This window comes from Hemibagrus wyckioides, linkage group LG03 (assembly GCF_019097595.1).
Source record: "Hemibagrus wyckioides isolate EC202008001 linkage group LG03, SWU_Hwy_1.0, whole genome shotgun sequence".
Lineage (NCBI taxonomy): Eukaryota > Metazoa > Chordata > Actinopteri > Siluriformes > Bagridae > Hemibagrus > Hemibagrus wyckioides.
The window spans coordinates 25,962,823-25,981,166 of record NC_080712.1 but is presented as its reverse complement, the minus strand read 5'-3'; the positions used below and the strand labels follow the sequence as shown (position 1 = coordinate 25,981,166).

Genomic DNA, 18,344 nt, shown 5'->3' with positions numbered 1-18,344 from the left:
CTCCTCAGTTCCTATTACACCTATATGTGCTGGAACCCATAAAAAGTTAACTGTAAGTCTATACTGAATTGTCCTGTTGAAGATGATCCACTTGATTAACTGCTTAAAACCGAAAGTAAATCTGTGCCAATCACTGACCTTGTAGGCTGTACTTCTTCTAATCACTGAAGCACTAGAGATATTGCTGTTAGCTCAGATGAAAAAAGAGAAATATGATCTGAATTTATTTTTTGGATAATTTGACTTCAACTTGTGGGATGAAAACTGATGTTGCTGTTTGTCCAGTGTCTGGATCCTTAGAGCCGTCTGTACATTTTTGCACTGCTCTGCTATGTACTGTTGCACTGTTAAACTGTTTATCATGTTCTGTTCCTTGTTCTGTTTATCATCATGTAACTGAGTGTCTACTTAAGGCTTAGGGAAGAGCCAGGGAGGTACTGCTAACAAAGGCACTGAAGGGGCAATATCTATATTACATAGGCCCATAATCTGTGCCTCCTTATTAATATTCCACCTAAAGCTTATTATACTTTTACACTCATATTCCCAGCAATCTTTTGCAACTTTTCTCCCTGGATGGTTGTTCAAGTGACCTTTTAGGTTAATCCAGTACCTCATTCTTAACTTTAGCCTTCTAATTTCCAGGGGCATTTAACCTGTATCGCATTTATTGGAGAAGATCTTATTGCTCCACAACATATTCTCAGTGCTTGTCAATGTAGAGTGGCCACCTTTAAAAGTTGTGTTTTAGCTGCAAAACTGTACACTATACTACCGTAATCTATAGCTGCTCTTATCAGTGCACAGTATGCCCCCCATTCAAAAGTCTCAAAACATTAATTGTTTTTTGTTTGTTTTTGTTGTTTTTTTTACAATTATGTATAAGTTTCTGGATATGCACTCTGAAACTTAATTTTGAATTCATCCACATGCCCAGAAATCTGACTACTGGCACTTGTTCCAATTTTTGTCCATACATTTCAATACTCACTGTTGGATTTGTTTTGGATCTGGTTCCTCTCAAGGTTTCTTCCTCATATCACCACAGGGAGTTTTTCCTTGCCACTGTCACTGCAGGCTTGCTCATTAGAGATAAAATAGGGATAAACTGGTTTAACAATTTAATTTAATATTTCTCCTTTCTCTGTTTCTCTACTTTTGTAAAGCTGCTTTGAGACAATGTGCACTGTAAAAGGCATTATACAAATAAATTGAATTAAAGTGAATTGAACTGAAATTGAACAGGACTGCTAACACATCCTTGAGGTGTTCCATTATCTACTGTATAAGTCTGTGAGAATGCAGATCCTACTCTTAGTTGTATAGTTTAAACAAGAAATTCATGATCCAGTTATACATTTTTCCTTTTATTCCCATTCTGTCCAATTTTATTAAAAGGCCTTCTCTCCGCCGGATGCTAGGCATATGGTTTCACAATTTGTGGTCCTGTTCTCTTCACAGGTGAATACCTCTTTGGATAGTTTCAAAGTGGCTTGGGAAAAGGAGGCTGGTATCAACTTGTCTGTTAACCTCTGGTCTACTGTCCTGCAGAGAATACATAGCTGTTCCATCAATGCTAGATTACAATTAATCCAGTTTAAAATTGTACATAGACTGCACTATTCTAAAGATAAACTTCACAGGATTTATCCAGTGGTGTCTCCAATTTGTGATCGATGCCAGGTTGCAGACGGAACCTTATCTCATTCTTTTTGGTTCTGCTCAAAACTACATAGGTCTTGGCAAGATATATTTTCTTGGTATTCTGCGGCATATGACCAGGTTATTTTGCCCGAAATGGAGTTGGCCATTTTTGGCTGCTCTGATACAGTTTTATCTTTATTATTTGCAGTTGGCCTTAATGCTGGGCATGGTGGTGGCCAAAAGAATTATATTATGGGAATGGAAATCTACTACCTCCCCATGTTATCAGAAATGGCTTGCGGAGATGGTCTCTGTCTTACATCTTGAGAAAATACGGTTTAGGGAAGCAAAGTCCCTCAAAAAATTTTCCAAAGTCTGGGGTACCTTCCTCAAATGTTTATGTGACAGTGGAATTTCAAGAGTTTGACATATTTGTGAAGTTAGGATTTATATGCTGATTTTTTCCCCTGTTTGTGATTTGCTTTTTTCTTTTGTACTTTATTTAGGCATTTGCTGTAATTTTTGTCTTCTGGCCTCCCCTTTTTTCTACTTGTTTTGTTTTTGTTTTTCTGGTAAGTTCTTTTTTTGTTGTTGTTGCTATAAAACCAGTAAAATATAATATATCAAAAAGGCCTTCTCTCCACATCATGTCATATGCCTTTTCAAAGTCAAAAAATACTCCAACTAACATTTCTCTTTTCACCTGCACCTTTCTCATTTTATTTTCCAAAGACAGCACAGAATCCATAGTGTTTCACACTTTCCGGAAACCACTTTGATATGCAGAAAAAAGTTTTTTTTCTCAATTACATGTACCAGTCTGGTAATGATCATACGCGCCATCAGTTTGCACAGATTTGTAGTTAGTAGTTAGTAGGCTGTGAATAATCCTTGCCGGGCTTTGCAACTGGCTATATTACCCCATGCTTCTAGTCTGCAGACAGCTTCCCTGATTCCCACACCTTTTTAAAGAAAAAAATATTTAAATATTTTCCTAAGAGGCGTTTAACCATCTCATAGCAATGGTTAACTCCTGGAAGAGATTTTTTCAATTCAAAAAGAGTAAACTCTGCATCTAGCTTACATCCAGATGGTACTTTTTTCTCTAATATTTGAGGGCTCTCAATCAGTTTCTGATCTCTATACCTCTTCATTTCTTCTGATATGTTTTTATTACTGTGCACTTTAGCAAATGTTTCTGCTAGCAACATACAGAGGGGCCCGAAAAATGTATGCACACTTCAACAACATTGGCAGCAATGTGTAGTACGGTTTATGCAGATGAGCAATTTTACTTCCAGCAAGATGGTACACCATCTCACTACCACTGAGACATGAGAGCCTCTCGAAGGGAAGGAAACGTGATGTATCTTACAACTACTGGATTAAGTTTTTTCAGCCGACTACTGCATCTATTGTCCTCAACATTGACATTTTCTTTGAGCTTCTTCAAAATTGCTAGAACAGCACATCTTGACAACCCAATCTGCTTTGAAATCTTTGCCTGGGAGAGACCTTGCTGAGGCAATATAACTACCTTACCCAGTTTTTTTCCTCCTACACAGCTGTTTCTGTTTCAGTTAATGATTGAAATTGATGATCATTACCATCTGCTTGGTATAACTGGTTAATCATACACCTGACTCTTATTTTACAAAATCCCTGACTTTGTGTACAAAGTGTGCAACATGCTGGTTTGAAGGGACCATCACACCAATTAGTGATTTGATTTAGATTTTTGTTCTGTTCACTCTTTAACCTGATATTCTGAACTGTACACAGCAGGTGCATTCTCTCCTGCTCTGCCGACTCGTGAGCTAGAGGGCAGGAGGCCAGTAAAAAGGCCAGATGGATGGCTGTAATAGGAGATTTAAGGAAACATTTCCTACCCTGAGATGCAGGGCAGGCCACAAATTGCCATATGCATTTCACCACCTATGGGTAAAGATGCCATTCCCTGGGTCTCAAACCCTGCCTTGACAGGAAGCCTGCTTCCCAGTCCTGGAGTGTAAATCGCTCTCAGCAATTCAGAGAAACCTGGTCTCTACCTAGGGCAAGATCTAGTGTGCCAACCTATCCAGAGGGTGCAAACACAGACTGCCCTAATGATTGATGTAGGGGATTACCAAAGGTAGCCCCTGAGTTTCAGTAAGAAGTGTTTCAGTAATAGAAACACAGCCCCCATCTTTCACATAAGAAGGGTATGAAGCTTGTGTTGCATAACCCTTGTGACCCTGAAAAGGTAGTTTGCAGGGGTGAAAACCCCCTGCTCCTGTCCCAGAGTTGAAAACAGCCAAGCACCCCCTGCACCTGGGCAGCAGAAAGACATTGGCCTAGCCTAATAAAAGTGAACCTGGACAGTCTCATATGCTCTGGCAAGATGCCTATGTGAAGATAGGCATCCTTCAGGATTTTTGTTGCAAACCAGTGCTTGGACTTGATCTGCGACACAATGACCTTGAGCGTTAACATCTTGAACTTTTCAGGAAACTTTTTATGTTTCAGTATTCAGAGCATGCAGTTCCAAAATCCAGTGTAGCCCCCATCCTTCTTGGGAACCAAGAAATGCTGGCTGTGAAGCTTGAGGCTCAATCTGGGAGGGGATTTTGCGCTAAAGCCCCTTTTTCAGAAGAGAGAGAAGTTTCTCCTGGAGAAATGAAATTTGCCCAACAGTAGGCAGCACACTTATAAAGAAGACAGGAGGCGAACTGAATTCTATAACATTTTCCCACAGTATCCAGAACCCACTGCGACTGAATCTGAGAGAGGTGTTAGCCTCTGGCTGTTTTCACCCTGCCTGTTGCTCTGAAACATCAAGCTGGCAGGGACTAATCCAGAAGGTGGTGACACATAAGGAGCAGGAGTATGGTTGGGAATTGGCAACCCCCAAAGCAGGGTAGGCAGCAGTGAAGATGTCCCTAAAGGGACACCCCTAGAAAGCTTAGCCCTCAAGTGTTAGGATTTCTTTCTGGCCCGTCTGGTGGAACAACCACTGGTCCACTCTCACCTGGTGGGCCTGCTCCTAAGCGCTGACTGGCTGCCCAGATTTTACAAGGGGGTGGGCTTGGGCTGCAATGTTTGCCTTCTTTTCCTGCCTCAGCAGGACAAGGAGTCCTTAGGAGTAATTGTGCCATCTAAAATAAAGGTTTTGTCCTTTTTTTTTGTAGCAACCAATGGAGGCAACCAATGGAGGCATGGAACGGCCGATGGCATGGGCCATCTGCTTTGTGGTAGGCTAAATAATTTTTTTGAAAGAGTTCAGACCTCATTGGTGAGCCCCTCACAGTGCTGCCTTGACCTGCGGCCATGTAGGCCTACCCTATAAGGGTCGACTTGACCCAACAGGGATTCAATGGGAGTGCAGATTTTCTCCATGCAGCCAATGAAATGTAGCTTGCATGCATCAGTATCTGTGTGTAGCTTGTATCTTGCATCTTGTATCTTGTATCTGTGTGTAGCATGTAGCTTGCATGCGTCTTTTCAACCCTAGGCATCACCACATACCTGTGTTCATCTACGGTCACGATGGCTGAATAATTAGCAGTGGCTAGGGAGAACAAACAGGCAGAATAAGGATTATTCTACGACAGTGGTAGGCAGTGTAAAGGTAGTGGCTGTCAAGCTCAGAGCAAAAAATGCTAAGCTTTTAATCAGGCCAACCTAAGCTAAGCTTAGCAACAGCACATGTAGTGAACTCCTGGAGCTGAAGCGAAGGCATCACAGTCAGCTGAGAGAATTAGACAAAGGGATTCATTCTTCTCTCATTCCACTTCCACTAACTCAACCTGTGACCTCCATGACCGAAGCTGGTGTGCTGCCTTGACAGATGTGGGACTCAAGCAACAGGGCACAAGCACTTGGCTGGAAATACAACAATAATTCTTTGTTTGAGTTAGGAGAAATCGCAAAGCGAGCTCCTGAAACTGAAGTCAGAAAATCTAAGTCAGGAGAGAGGACAAGAGAAAGGGGATCAGTCATCTCTTGTTCTGTCTCCACTAACTTGACCTGCAAGACTCATGATCTAAGTCAGACTGCAGCCTTAGCAGACGCTGGACACGAGCCATGAGGCACAGGCACTTGGCTTAAAAAAACAGCCAAGTGGGAGCAGAGCTTATGGAGAAGAAAAGTTTCACAGTGCACACAGCTGACTCCCTATGACAGCTGGACGTACATGCTCCTCTACCAAGCAAACAACACAGATAAAGTGTGAATCATCAACTCTAATGCAATGGTGGAACCGATGCACACACTTTCTGAACTGTTTGCTAGACATTATTTATCTATATCTTCTTTTTCCCTAATGTAGATGGAACAAACAATAAACCCACACATACACCGAGCACTTCCTGAAAACAAAGAAGCTTAAGTAATTTGATGTAGATGCCATTTTATAGTCTTGCTGGCGTGCTCCGCTTCGTCACATGACCTACCCGAGTCGATAAATTGGCGTGATATCACAAAGAGCTTCAGACACAACTTCCGCAAAGAAGCATTCCCATAGTGTCAGCCATGATGCAGTGTTGAATTCCCTCGGAAAGGAACCAATTATACCAAGCAGGTGCTAAAGATCATCAATTTCATATGTAGGTTAAACCAAGTAATTATCTGAAACAGAAACAGCTGTCCAAGAGGCTTAAAACTTGGTGAGGAACTGCCAAACTGCAGTGCACCTAAAGTACGGCTACTAAAGTGCAGTTGTGTTTCATGTCACAGGTCATACACCATTGCAAGACTGAACACAGCAGCAAGATATTTATACTGCATCAGCAAGGTCTCCCCCAAGCAAAGATTTCAAAGCAGGTTGTGGTTTCAAGCTGTGCTGTTCAAACAACTTTAAAGATACACAAAGAAATATTATTTCATGTTGAGGACAGGAATATTTTTTCATGTTGAGGACCATAGATGCAGTGGTCAGCCAAGACACATCATGCTTACTTCTCTTCATCATTGGAAGATGTCCAGCAGTGCCATCAGAACTGGCAGAAACCAGTGGGAGGAAACCAGGCACACCCATCTACTGTCCAAAGAAGTTTGGCCAGAACTTGTCTTCATGGAAGAATTGTGGCCAAATAGCCATACCTCTAACATAGATACAAGGCTACATAGACTCAACTATGCATAGAAACATAGGAATTGGGCTGCAGAAAAATGGACTGGTAAGTCAAAATTTGAAATACAAGTATCTGGCTGTTGTATCTGGCAGGTTGTTTGCCTAGGGTTAGCTGCATTTCTGCAAATAGAGTTGGAGATTTGGTTAGGATTAATAGTGTCTTCAATGCTGAGAAATAAGGCAGATATTTATCCATCATGCAATGCCATCAGGAAGGTGTCTGATTGGCCCCAAATTTACTCTGCAGCAGGAAAATGACCAAACATACAGCCAATGTCCTTGAAGTGAGAGTTTGGCCACACAGAGCCCAAATCTCAACACCATCGAGTCTGTCCGGGATTAAATGAAGAAATGGAAGGAATTGACGCGGCCTACATACAGAGATGTATTGGAATGTAAATAATTATTTTTGCAATAGGTAATAATGGCACATAAGCAGATGTTCCCAGCTTTTCTGCTTAGAAAATAGTTATAAGCACCCAGACTGCAATAAGCTTTTACAGCTTGTCTTGTATAGACACACTCAGTTTCAACCAGATAATGATACACTTTTGGAAAGGTTATTTGAGGTAACTGGTGTAGGCTTTGACTGAAAGATTGTGGCCTTAAAATCTGATTTAGAGCAATTTCAATTGATCGTTTCTTTTTTAGTTTTTGGAAATACTTTAACCGTTCGGTTCAAATCAAACGGTTAATTTGTATGAGCTTTTTTTGTTTTGCATTTTAAAAATGACACCAGTGGAAATGCTTCAGGATCTGCAGAAGCATTGCAACACATTTTTATTGTGTGTGTGTGTGTGTGTGTCCCAAGAAAAGCAATGCTTATGAGGAGATGTCTATAAGCTTGGCCAGCCCTGCCAAAATAGCAACAGGTTAGTCTGAAACATTAAACTCGCTGAGCACAGCTTCAGTGTGCAATGTGAAATACTTCACTTCATGCAGTGCTTCAAACATGTAGAGATGAATATAATAAAGTTGGTTGTAAGGTCTCTTACGGACAAGGACTAATGCTGGTGTCTTTGTCTCTCTCTTTCTCCAGATTCACCATGAGGCCAATGACATATCCTGCCTCAGCTGCAGTGAGAAAGTATAAACTGACAGCATCAGCACTTCACTCCACTTACGTAAAGCTTCACTTAATGCTTTGCTGCTTGCACTATGTAAAATTTTTGTAAATAAATCACTTTTTGCCTCTTTTTGTCGCTGTGCTCAGCCCTATGCAGCCAGAGTGCGCTACAAAAGCATATTCATTTCTTTGTAAAAGATACTTTATTATGCCTTTAAATTTTAATTAGTGTGTCATGATGGTGTAATGCACAATTAGTATGACTAGGTTTTAAGGAAGCCATTTTTAAAATGTTGTAAGAAAATTAAACAATGAGGGTGTTGAAAATCTTAATGAAGAAGTTTATTGCAGCACAGCAGTGACAAAATACATGAAGTACTTTGGGTTCATCTGAATCTAAAAGAACACAGGACAAATCCTGCTTATTTTATACTTTTTTCTTGTTTGTAATTTAAATGGGGTTTCGTTTTAAATATAAACTGAGTGTAAGAACTGAGTATCATTCAAATGGCATGGTGATACTATTTTCTAGCCCGATGTCTTGGTAAATCATGGTAAATGGTAATCATGGTCAGGTACACCTTGGCTTGGTATTTTTACAGGTGTTGTCACCCAAATGGTCAGGTGATAATATTGTTTAAATGGCACATTGCACCTTTTCAATAAACATTACTGGACTGAGGCCAGAAAGAGAATGAAGGATCTCAGCTATCTGAACAATGAAGCACCTATGCTCCCTAAAGGCCAACACAGAGAATGAGGAGGAGCTTCTTCCCACAGGTCATTTAGGCCCTAAAAGAGGACAACATTAGGTGCGTTTACATGGACACTTTTTAATCAGATCGGACTGAAATTAATCAGATTGATGAATCACTGCACATTGTACTGTGTATAGTGTGTGACTAATAGAATTTGAATTGGAAAAGTTTCTGCAAGAAAATGTTGTCTTACCTGGTGAATAATATATACATATAATAACATGTGAATAAAATTTTAACTAATTATTTCTGCAATTATGCAAATGACTTGTCATTTCCTGTAAAAAAAAGAAAAGAAAAAAAAGCTCAAGTTAAACACATTACACAAACTTGGTAAGGTTTTGTTTATTATTAGAGCAACAGTCTAAGAAGAAATTTCAGGTCAATGTTTATTTGCACATAGCCACACATGATTTTAGATCAGTCACGTTAGTAAATTCCCCTGTTGAATTGATTTAATTAAAACTAGTCTTTACACATTATTCTTAAGATGATTATTATTATAATTATTATTTGTTAACTGTTTATGTGAACTGCTAAGAGGGTTTCATAAAAAGCACTAAGCGTAAACTCAAGGGGGTGGAGCTTCCAGAGGGGCTTGGAATGTTGGGGGAAAGCGGTATCACTAGTCGGGTGGACTAAGCGTTGTCGGGATGGTGGATAGATTTGATTAAACTTAGTGCCTTCGCAATAATCCAAGAATAACAATTTTTACGTCATTAAAGTACTTGAATTTCATCTCCTCATATTAAAGGTAAGGTCATTTTTTCATGTAGCAAAATTCTAGCTAGAGGCAGCATCCTGTTACGAGCAAGTGTTTAAATTAGCTTTCTGTTGCTTTGAGTGTAGCAATGTTGTCTTTGATAAAATAAGAAAATAAAAGAAGAGTGAACGATAACGCTGTTAGAAAACTGGGTTTTGTTGTCTTTCATCCCCCCCCCCTTTCGCCTAATATTAACTGATGTATAAGGCTAGCCTACTTTTTGTGATGCTCTAAGTAGGCTACGTTGTTTGATTTTGTCTCTTTCTCTCTAGGAACAAAACGAGAGGACCATTGTGCTTGTGCTTTACTAGCGTTTCTGACAAGTCGATAAAAATGCATTTCTGTGCTTACGACAGAGTTAAGACACGATCAGACAGTGAGCAGTTCCATGTTTTTTTGTAGGCTAAAATAAACAAACTAAAGGCCTTTCACCTTTTTGTTAGTGTGTGCTCCTGTTCTAAAAATATTTTTTTCACTCATGTTTCACGCATTAATATCCAGCCAGGCCAAATACATCGATGTAGATTGAGGGAGCTGTTTGTTTGTTTGTTTTTTTCCGAACTGAAAAAATCTATTTATTATACAGTATTTATTTCTCTGGGGCGGTTGACGTGACCTCTGTTACATTGACTGTAGTATTTCTGTTTCATGTACTGAAGTATTTTGTAATGTAAATGTTAGGGCGACGTTAGCTTCTTAGTACGGATATACCAAAAGGCTGCAGTATGTGATGATATACCACTATATGTATGTATGTGTGTGTGTATATATATATATATATATATATATATATATATATATATATATATATATATATATATATATATTATATATATAAAATTGCACTCTACCTCATTGGACACGAGTGTTTCTCTTAGGTAGTGGTGAGTCACATGATCTAACCATGCACATTTGGGACCTGATGGAAGCCACTTTATATACATGGTAACCGACCTCAAATGGAGGGCACATTTCAATTAAATACCATGTAGTAATAATCAGAAATAGATTCTCATAACATTTCAAAACAAAATTGAAGTGAAAAAACATTAGAATTGAAAAAAAGAGCATTTTGTCGGTATGATGCAAAGTTTATTTTTTTTTAAAAACAAGGTAGGAATAGAGGTTTATTAAAATGTACATCAGGTTCTGTATCTTGAAAAGAAATAAATACATGTATAAATTCTTCCAAACGTGAGGATTTTTTTCTGTTATTATGAGGTTTTTTTTTTGTTTTGTTTTTTTTGTTTTATCATATCTGATGTGTAATTGGAGTTGCAGTACGGAGTTATCAGGCTGTCACAAGTGCAGATCTTGCAGGCTCTTTAAGAAAGAATGTGGTCACATGACCAGAGTGCACTCTGTATATTTTAACTCCATGGGTCTTGCAGATTGGGACCGCTGGGGCCTTGTCTATAAAGAGTGTGCACAAAAAAAAAAATGGGTTTGAAATATGTACACAGAGCCTCCAATGGAGAAAAATGAATTTTATTGAATTCTTGGTAGAAAATTAAGTGCGTGTTTATGCTTTAAACCATTCCAAACTAGGGTTAGCTATTGCATTTTATGTTTGTATATGTGTATCACAATTTTTGTCTGTAATTGTCTGTTCAGCACATTGTTCTTTCTTGGATATTTACTGTGACTGATGGCACTTCCAAATACAAACACGCCTTTAGTATATGTTGACTCCCAAGGCAAATGCAAAGGTTTCTATTTCTATTTTTGTCGTCTCTATGCACACTATAGAAGAAAGGAATTTGATCATTGGAAGTGAGGGGGTAACTGCTATTACTATTTCAATATGACAGTGTTGTAATTCATAAGGCATATCAAATGCCATTCTAAATAGACCTTGTTTTTTCATCTGAAATTTGTGGACATTACATTTAAATGAATTATTTAGCCTTCTGGTGGTCCAGTGGCAGGATCCCTCCCTCTCATTGCTGCGGCCCGGGTTCGATTCCCTGGCAGGGCACTAACCCAGCCACTAAAGAGTTCACTCTCAGTGCCGGTCCCAAGCCTGGGTTAAATGAGAGGGTTATGTCAGGAAGGGAAAAACCTGTGCCAAATTGAAACATGTGGACCAAATGATCCGCTGTGGGCGACCCTAAATAGGGAGCAGCCGAAAGAAAAACAACAACATAGTTAAATGAATTATTACACTCATAATATCTGATTTGCATTTTCCAATAGAAAATGCAACTGTAAATACAATTTGCCATTAATTTTTAAAATTGTCTAGAAAATATATGCGTAGAGCCATCCACAATTTTTTATAAAATACAGGAATTAAGGACAGCCTGAGGATATGTTGAGAAGTACAGCGAAGTGTGCAAATCACCGCTCTCACGCATAGCACACCATATCAAAGCTCCATATGCACCTTCATATCTGCATACATAACTGCATGTACAATTGAATTTCCCCACTGTGGGATCAATAAAGTTTTATCTTATCTAATATACTCTGCCTGGACAATCTGTTGCTGTTGGCCTTTGGCTGCTCCCTGTTTGGGGTCACCACAACAGATCATTGTTCTGCGTATTTGATTTTGGCACAATTTTTATACCAGATGCCCTTCCTGATGCAACCCTTCCATTTTATCTGGGCTTGGGACCAGCACTGATAGTTAACCATATACTCTACCTGGACATAAGTTTTAAAACATATCAGTATTGCTCTATGTTTCTATGTTACTTAGTTATTTCCTGACATAAAATAGTCTGCCTGTTTGAATGTATTGATTTTTTTGCTGCTGCTGCTGACTGCATAATGAGCTGAATTATTCATGTGCCCATTGTAGATGCTTTTGGCAGTGGACAGGGGTGGACAAGTTGTTATCTAAAGCGGTCACATGCTGTATTTATCCAATAAATATTGGATACAGCACATATTCAAATAAGAACATTAACCTAGGATTAGCCTAATTATTAACCTCAGGTAGATGGTGCTACCTCAGTAGTGGTGCTGCTTCGGTGGTGGTGGTGCTTCAGAGGTGCTGTTGGCTTTAGCTACCTCTAAAATTTGTTGCCACCATTAGTCTTTTAGGTTTTTTCAGTTAGGAGAGGTTTTCTAAAAATCATCCTACCACATGTATTTTCAGGCACCTGGGAGAGTTGGCAGATAAGACACAGAGATAGGTTTTTAGATGGCAAGATCTTAAAGTTTATTCAGAAGTATAATCATGTATACAGAACCTGTCATGGAAGTGGTACCAAGTTGTTCCAGTATGTGGAGGGTTCTGATTGGCCAAGTAGAGGAGTGATTTTGTCTAATACAATGGCCAGCACAAACTTGGGGAAAGACAACTCCTTATTTGGAGAGATAGAAATAAAGTAAAGGTTGTATTGTTCAGGGCTTGGTTAAGCAGAAACTGATGATGATTGAGGATTCTGGTGCTAAATAAAACAACATAACATATAGCTACAAAACAACACAGAGCTAAGGAAAGAAAGTAAGTTGTCCTAGCTACACAAAGTGCAGTGTGTGTAAACAATGCAACAGACAGAAGACAGTCCAAACAGACAATTCAAAACAACAGTACAGGACAGATACACAAAATAAACAATAAAGACAGAATAGTGCTGACCAGTATACATTCTGCAATGTTTGAGCAGTGCAATGTGCAAAAGAGGAGAACTGTAAACAAGAGGGTTCTTGCAAACATAATACACTTCTGTTCAGTTGGAGGCAAAACAGCAACAGCAGCAATTGGATAAATGTGGAAATACAGCATGTAAACAGTTATAATGTGGGTGGTGCTATAGACATGTAGGTGTTGAGTCTTGAATTTGGAACAGATCAGTTCACACAGTTGAGTGTGTGCGAGTTTGGTACAGTTCAATTCTGGACGTTGAGGAGCCTGAAGGCTTGATGGAAGAAACTGTTACAGTCTTGTTGTGAGGGCCCAAATGCTTTGTTACCTTTTTCCAGACAGCAAGAGGGTGAAGAGGGTGTGTGAGGGGTGTGTGGGGGCAATGCTTTTGGCTTTGCAGATGCAACGTGTTGTGTAGATGTCTGAGATAGAAGGTAGGGACAATGAGCTTCTCAGCTGTCCTCACTATTTGCTGCAGGGTCTTGCAATCTAATACGGTGCAATTCCCCAAAGCAGGCAGTGATGCAGCTGCTCACGATGCTCTTGATGGTTCCTCTGTAGGACATAGTAAGGATGAGGGGAGGGAGAGCCTCAGCCTCCATAGGAAGTAGAGACGCTGCTGGGCTTTCTTGCTGATGGAGCTGGTGCTGAGTGACCGGGTGAAGTTCTTTGCCAGATGAACACTGAGGGATTTAGTGCTCTTGATGGATCTCCACAGAGGATCCATCAATGTACAGCAGAGAATGGGCACTCTGTGCTCTCCTAAATGTCAACAACCATCTCTTTAGTTTGTCAACGTTCAGAGACAGATTGCTGGCTCTACACCAGGCTGTTAGCTGTTGCACCTCCTCTCCGTATGCTGACTCATAGTTCTTGCTGATGAAATCCACCAAGGTCGAGTCATCATGTAGGCCAGTTTATTGTCCAGTGAGCAAACGTTCAATAGAATAATGGATGGGAGAGCCGGCCGGCTAGGGTATGTTTTTAGCCTAGCATTGACACCGGCCTACTTTCCGTGCTCCCGCTTCCATGAGCACCAATTCTGACGTCCCCTCTCTCCACCACTCCAACGACAGTCACCCAAGCTTAGCTGTGCATCGACAGGTGTCAAGGGAACAGAATCACCAGGCTGAGGATTAATGGCAGATAATCGACAAAATCAACAGTACTTATTTGTGTATAAGTGCTAATCCAAGGATCTCTATATGTGTATGTGTTAAGGTCAGAAGAGATGAGGCTTGTAAAGAGCTGCTTGACTGCTGATTCTCTTCTTTTTGTCCCTTATACTGCTGACATGAATACACTGGGGCTAGGCTTCCATGCAAGTAACTGCCATCATCTTTGAAAAGCTGCCACACCTACCTTCTTTGGGTTCAGGCTGTTAACCTCCTGGAAGAAAGGGGAGAGTAAGCTTTCTTACTTTCTTAAGGGAGGCAGAGTGAGAGAAGCAGAAACATTACCATGCATACTGTTCAGTTTTTCATTAAGTACTTCTGAATAATCACTTATGATCAAATATAGCTCTCGGGCTGAAACATATCGATAATAATCAATAATAAAAATCTTTTTAAACGAATGACATTCAATCATAGTGTTGTTCCAGGCGTGCATCGGAAGAATGGCGGAGAGTGCAAGCACGTCCATGTGTTGGTCATTGACACAGAACATTTTATTCCTAATTCCTTTTCCATTTTTTCAATGAATGCAATATACGAATGTTTGACTGTTGTGCTTTTCCAAGCAGCACAGCTCATCAATGTCACTCACAGAACATTGGACGAATCAGAAGGCCCCAGAGGTGGGGCAAGCTTTGCAAGCTTCGTTTACAGTAGCAGGTTGGCATGGCAATTTCATGGCACATCTTGAGACCTTCGCCTTCTGTATTGTGCCTTTTAAAACCATTCCTAAACACCATGTCTTGCATTTGTAGACGCAAAGATGCCTTCTGTGTGAATGCTTCACCTGCAGGCTTACAGTGTCCGGTGTTTATTGTGTAAAGAGCGCTGCGCTGCGTATGACCGTTAAGTACTGTCAAATTAAAACAGTATTTGTTATAAATTAAAAAATAATGCAATGCAAAATTTTTGGAAGACTGAATGAATCATACCTTGGTAGTCTAGTAGTTCTGCCTCTTTAAGAAACACAAACAGTTTGTGGTTTAAGTTTTAAAAGTTCAAAATTTTTCTGCTTAAAAGCTGGAAAAACATTGTGGTAGTGTAAAGTTTTAGTTTTACGTTCATATTTGTAACACCCAATGTGTAAATTTAATTTGAAATAAAAATAAAAAGGTATTTAAAAATGTGGTGTTTTTATCTGATTCATCAGTTAATAGAAACATTAATCGCCCGATTATTCGATTATGAAAATAATCGTTAGTTACAGCCCTATATAGCTCTTTGTAAGAGTAATGCTGGGGTTATCTTTAAACCATGTGGGCTGCCCAGTACAATGTCAAATCATTCAAACCATTTTTTACCAGTCTCTGTTATGGCTTTAGTCAGACTGACTTTGATAGTTTGGTTCCGAATCGGTTAATGAGAAATATGAAAGTTCCAATTGATATTGATATTGAGGTGAGTTTTTGTGTCACCTTTGATATAAAAGGAGTCTCATTGTCATGTCTTACCAGTTGACTGAGTGATGCCGTACCTTGGAATGAATTGTTTGGCTAGAATTTTGGTAATGCGTCATGCTTAGCTGCTTTGCATTGTACATTGGTCCTGGTGCAAATAATACAAACATCGATGACTAGTTCATCAGTCTTTTTAACATCCAAAATGCAAAAATGTGATGTATTGATGTACTCTTGTTGTGTGACATGAGACGCTCTGTAAAAATGGTGCACGAGAAATGGTAAAACAGAACGTGGGAAGGCAATACAACCACAAGGGCAAAGTGGATGGCAATGGATGATCCCATCAGATGAGTGCATACAGTTCTCTTTGGATCAAAAGTTATATCTTCTAGTGAGGCTGCAGATTGGAGAAACATTATGTCAGTGTCAAGGGTACATGCGTATGCTGGAAAAGCCAAAAGGCATTGAGTCATATGTGCATGTGGTCAAGGTGGGCCCTCTTTAGTGGCCCATTTAGCAACCTCGTCAGCCAGGCAATTACCTCTGGCCTATCTCGAGTTAGTGTATATAGTTAAAGTCACAGCTTCTAACTTCTAACAGCTTCTAACTGCTTCTAACAGCAGTTTTAAAAGAAATGGAGTGAGCTTCATGTTTAACATTTGGTAATAAGCAAATAGCATAACCAGATGGGGTGGTAGCATCACTAGGTTTTTCACAAGAGCCGTCTACATAAATGTTCCACTTTCTGTCAGGTGAGACAAATCAGGATGTAATGAAGAAGAATTTTGAGAATTCATCCAAGTCAATCATGTTTCAGCTAGGTGTCTAAAGCTTGAACGAGGCAGTCACGTAACACAGCTGGACTATTAAACGAAGTAAGTTGTTTAATTGAGAGATTGTGAGTTAACTGACATCTGTATCATGATCATTTCTCAGACCTTGTATTAACAGGCTTGTGTGAGTAGTTAGAGATTCTTCTCACATCAGATGAATAGTTAATTACAAAAATGACAACATTCATAAGCTAAAATAAATGTAGTACTTTTTTACTTAGGTACATTTGGATACAAGTACTCTTATACTTTAACTCAAGTAGAAATTCAAATTGAGTACATCTACTTTTACTGGAGTAACTTTTTAACTAGGGTTAAACTAGGGTAAAACTAGGGTTTCACTCAAGTACAGAAGATGTATACTTCCACTCTCTACAGCTGAGTGCAAAAGTTTATATAACCTTACTTTGTGTCCTCATAGGTGTAATTTTATCCCATTTGTCCTGGCATATTTGTTCCAAGGCTACCAGATTGCTTGGCTGTATGGATGGCAAGCTATCTATAGGTTTTCTATTATACACTATATTGCCAAAAGTATTCGCTCACCCATCCAAATAATCAGAATCAGGTGTTCCAATCACTTCCATGGCCACAGGTGTATAAAATCAAGCACCTAGGCATGCAGACTGTTTTTACAAACATTTGTGAAAGAATGGGTCGCTCTCAGGAGCTCAGTGAATTCCAGCGTGGAACTGTGATAGGATGCCACCTGTGCAACAAATCCAGTCGTGAAATTTCCTCGCTCCTAAATATTCCACAGTCAACTGTCAGCTGTATTATAAGAACATGGAAGTGTTTGGGAACGACAGCAACTCAGCCACGAAGTGGTAGGCCACGTAAAGTTTGGTGGAGGGGGGATTATGGTGTGGGGTTGTTTTTCAGGAGCTGGGCTTGGCCCCTTAGTTCCAGTGAAAGGAACTCTGAATGCTTCAGCATACCAAGACATTTTGGACAATTCCATGCTCCCAACTTTGTGGGAACAGTTTGGAGCTGGCCCCTTCCTCTTCCAACATGACTGTGCACCAGTGCACAAAGCAAGGTCCATAAAGACATGGATGACAGAGTCTGGTGTGGATGAACTTGACTGGCCTGCACAGAGTCCTGACCTCAACCCGATAGAACACCTTTGGGATGAATTAGAGCGGAGACTGAGAGCCAGGCCTTCTCGTCCAACATCAGTGTGTGACCTCACAAATGCGCTTCTGGAAGAATGGTCAAAAATTCCCACAAACACACTCCTAAACCTTGTGGACAGCCTTCCCAGAAGAGTTGAAGCTGTTATAGCTGCAAAGGGTGGACCGACGTCATACTGAACCCTATGGATTAGGAATGGGATGTCACTTAAGTTCATATGCGAGTCAAGGCAGGTGAGCGAATACTTTTGGCAATATAGTGTATTCAAGTTTGGAGACCTCACATTATTCTTTTCAAACCATCCCTGAATTGACTTTGCTTTGTGTTTTGGATTATTGTCTTGTTGAAGGATCCACTACCTCTTCATTTTTAGCTTTTTAGCTGATGGTAGGATGCTTTCATTTTTCCTTTTACTTTATGGAGCGCTTCAGTGTCTAATGCAGGCATACATCCCAAAAACCTCAGCAAGCCTCCACCATGTTTGACTGAGAATTTTGTTTCTTTTCCTCATAGGCAGCTGTTTTCTCTCACAAAGACCTGTGCAAATTGTGACCAAATAATTTGACTTTGGCTATCAGACCGTATAACCTAATTCCTTAACTCATTTGGTTTGTTCATGTGTTCTTTACTTTAAGACGCAATGCAGCACGCTTGGAGTATGGTAAACAGTGGCTTCCCACATGCTTTTCTTCCAAACAATCCGGTCTTATGCAGACTGCGCTTGACTGTGGAGATGTGGATTTTTATTCCACCTGCCATCAAGAACTTTGTCAGGTCCCCTGCTGTTTGTTTTAGTCTAGTTATGTCCATCTTTCTGGATTAATGTCTTCACAGTCGGTACTGGTATCCCTAAACTCTTTGAA

General features: G+C 39.9%; 1 protein-coding gene across 10 annotated transcripts in view; it reads left to right on the top strand.

The window, feature by feature from the left end:
* The first annotated feature begins 9,167 nt into the window (after positions 1 to 9,167).
* The window catches only part of LOC131351347 (signal-induced proliferation-associated 1-like protein 2), a 110,154-nt gene continuing 100,977 nt past the window's right edge, over positions 9,168 to 18,344 (top strand). For 8 of the 10 annotated variants that reach the window (XR_009204377.1, XR_009204378.1, XM_058386754.1 and 5 more), the window contains exon 1: positions 9,168 to 9,332. The gene's annotated coding sequence lies outside the window, so the exon portion shown is untranslated. The remainder of the gene's footprint in view (positions 9,333 to 18,344) is intronic. The other 2 variants (XM_058386753.1, XM_058386752.1) reach the window with 2 other exon arrangements.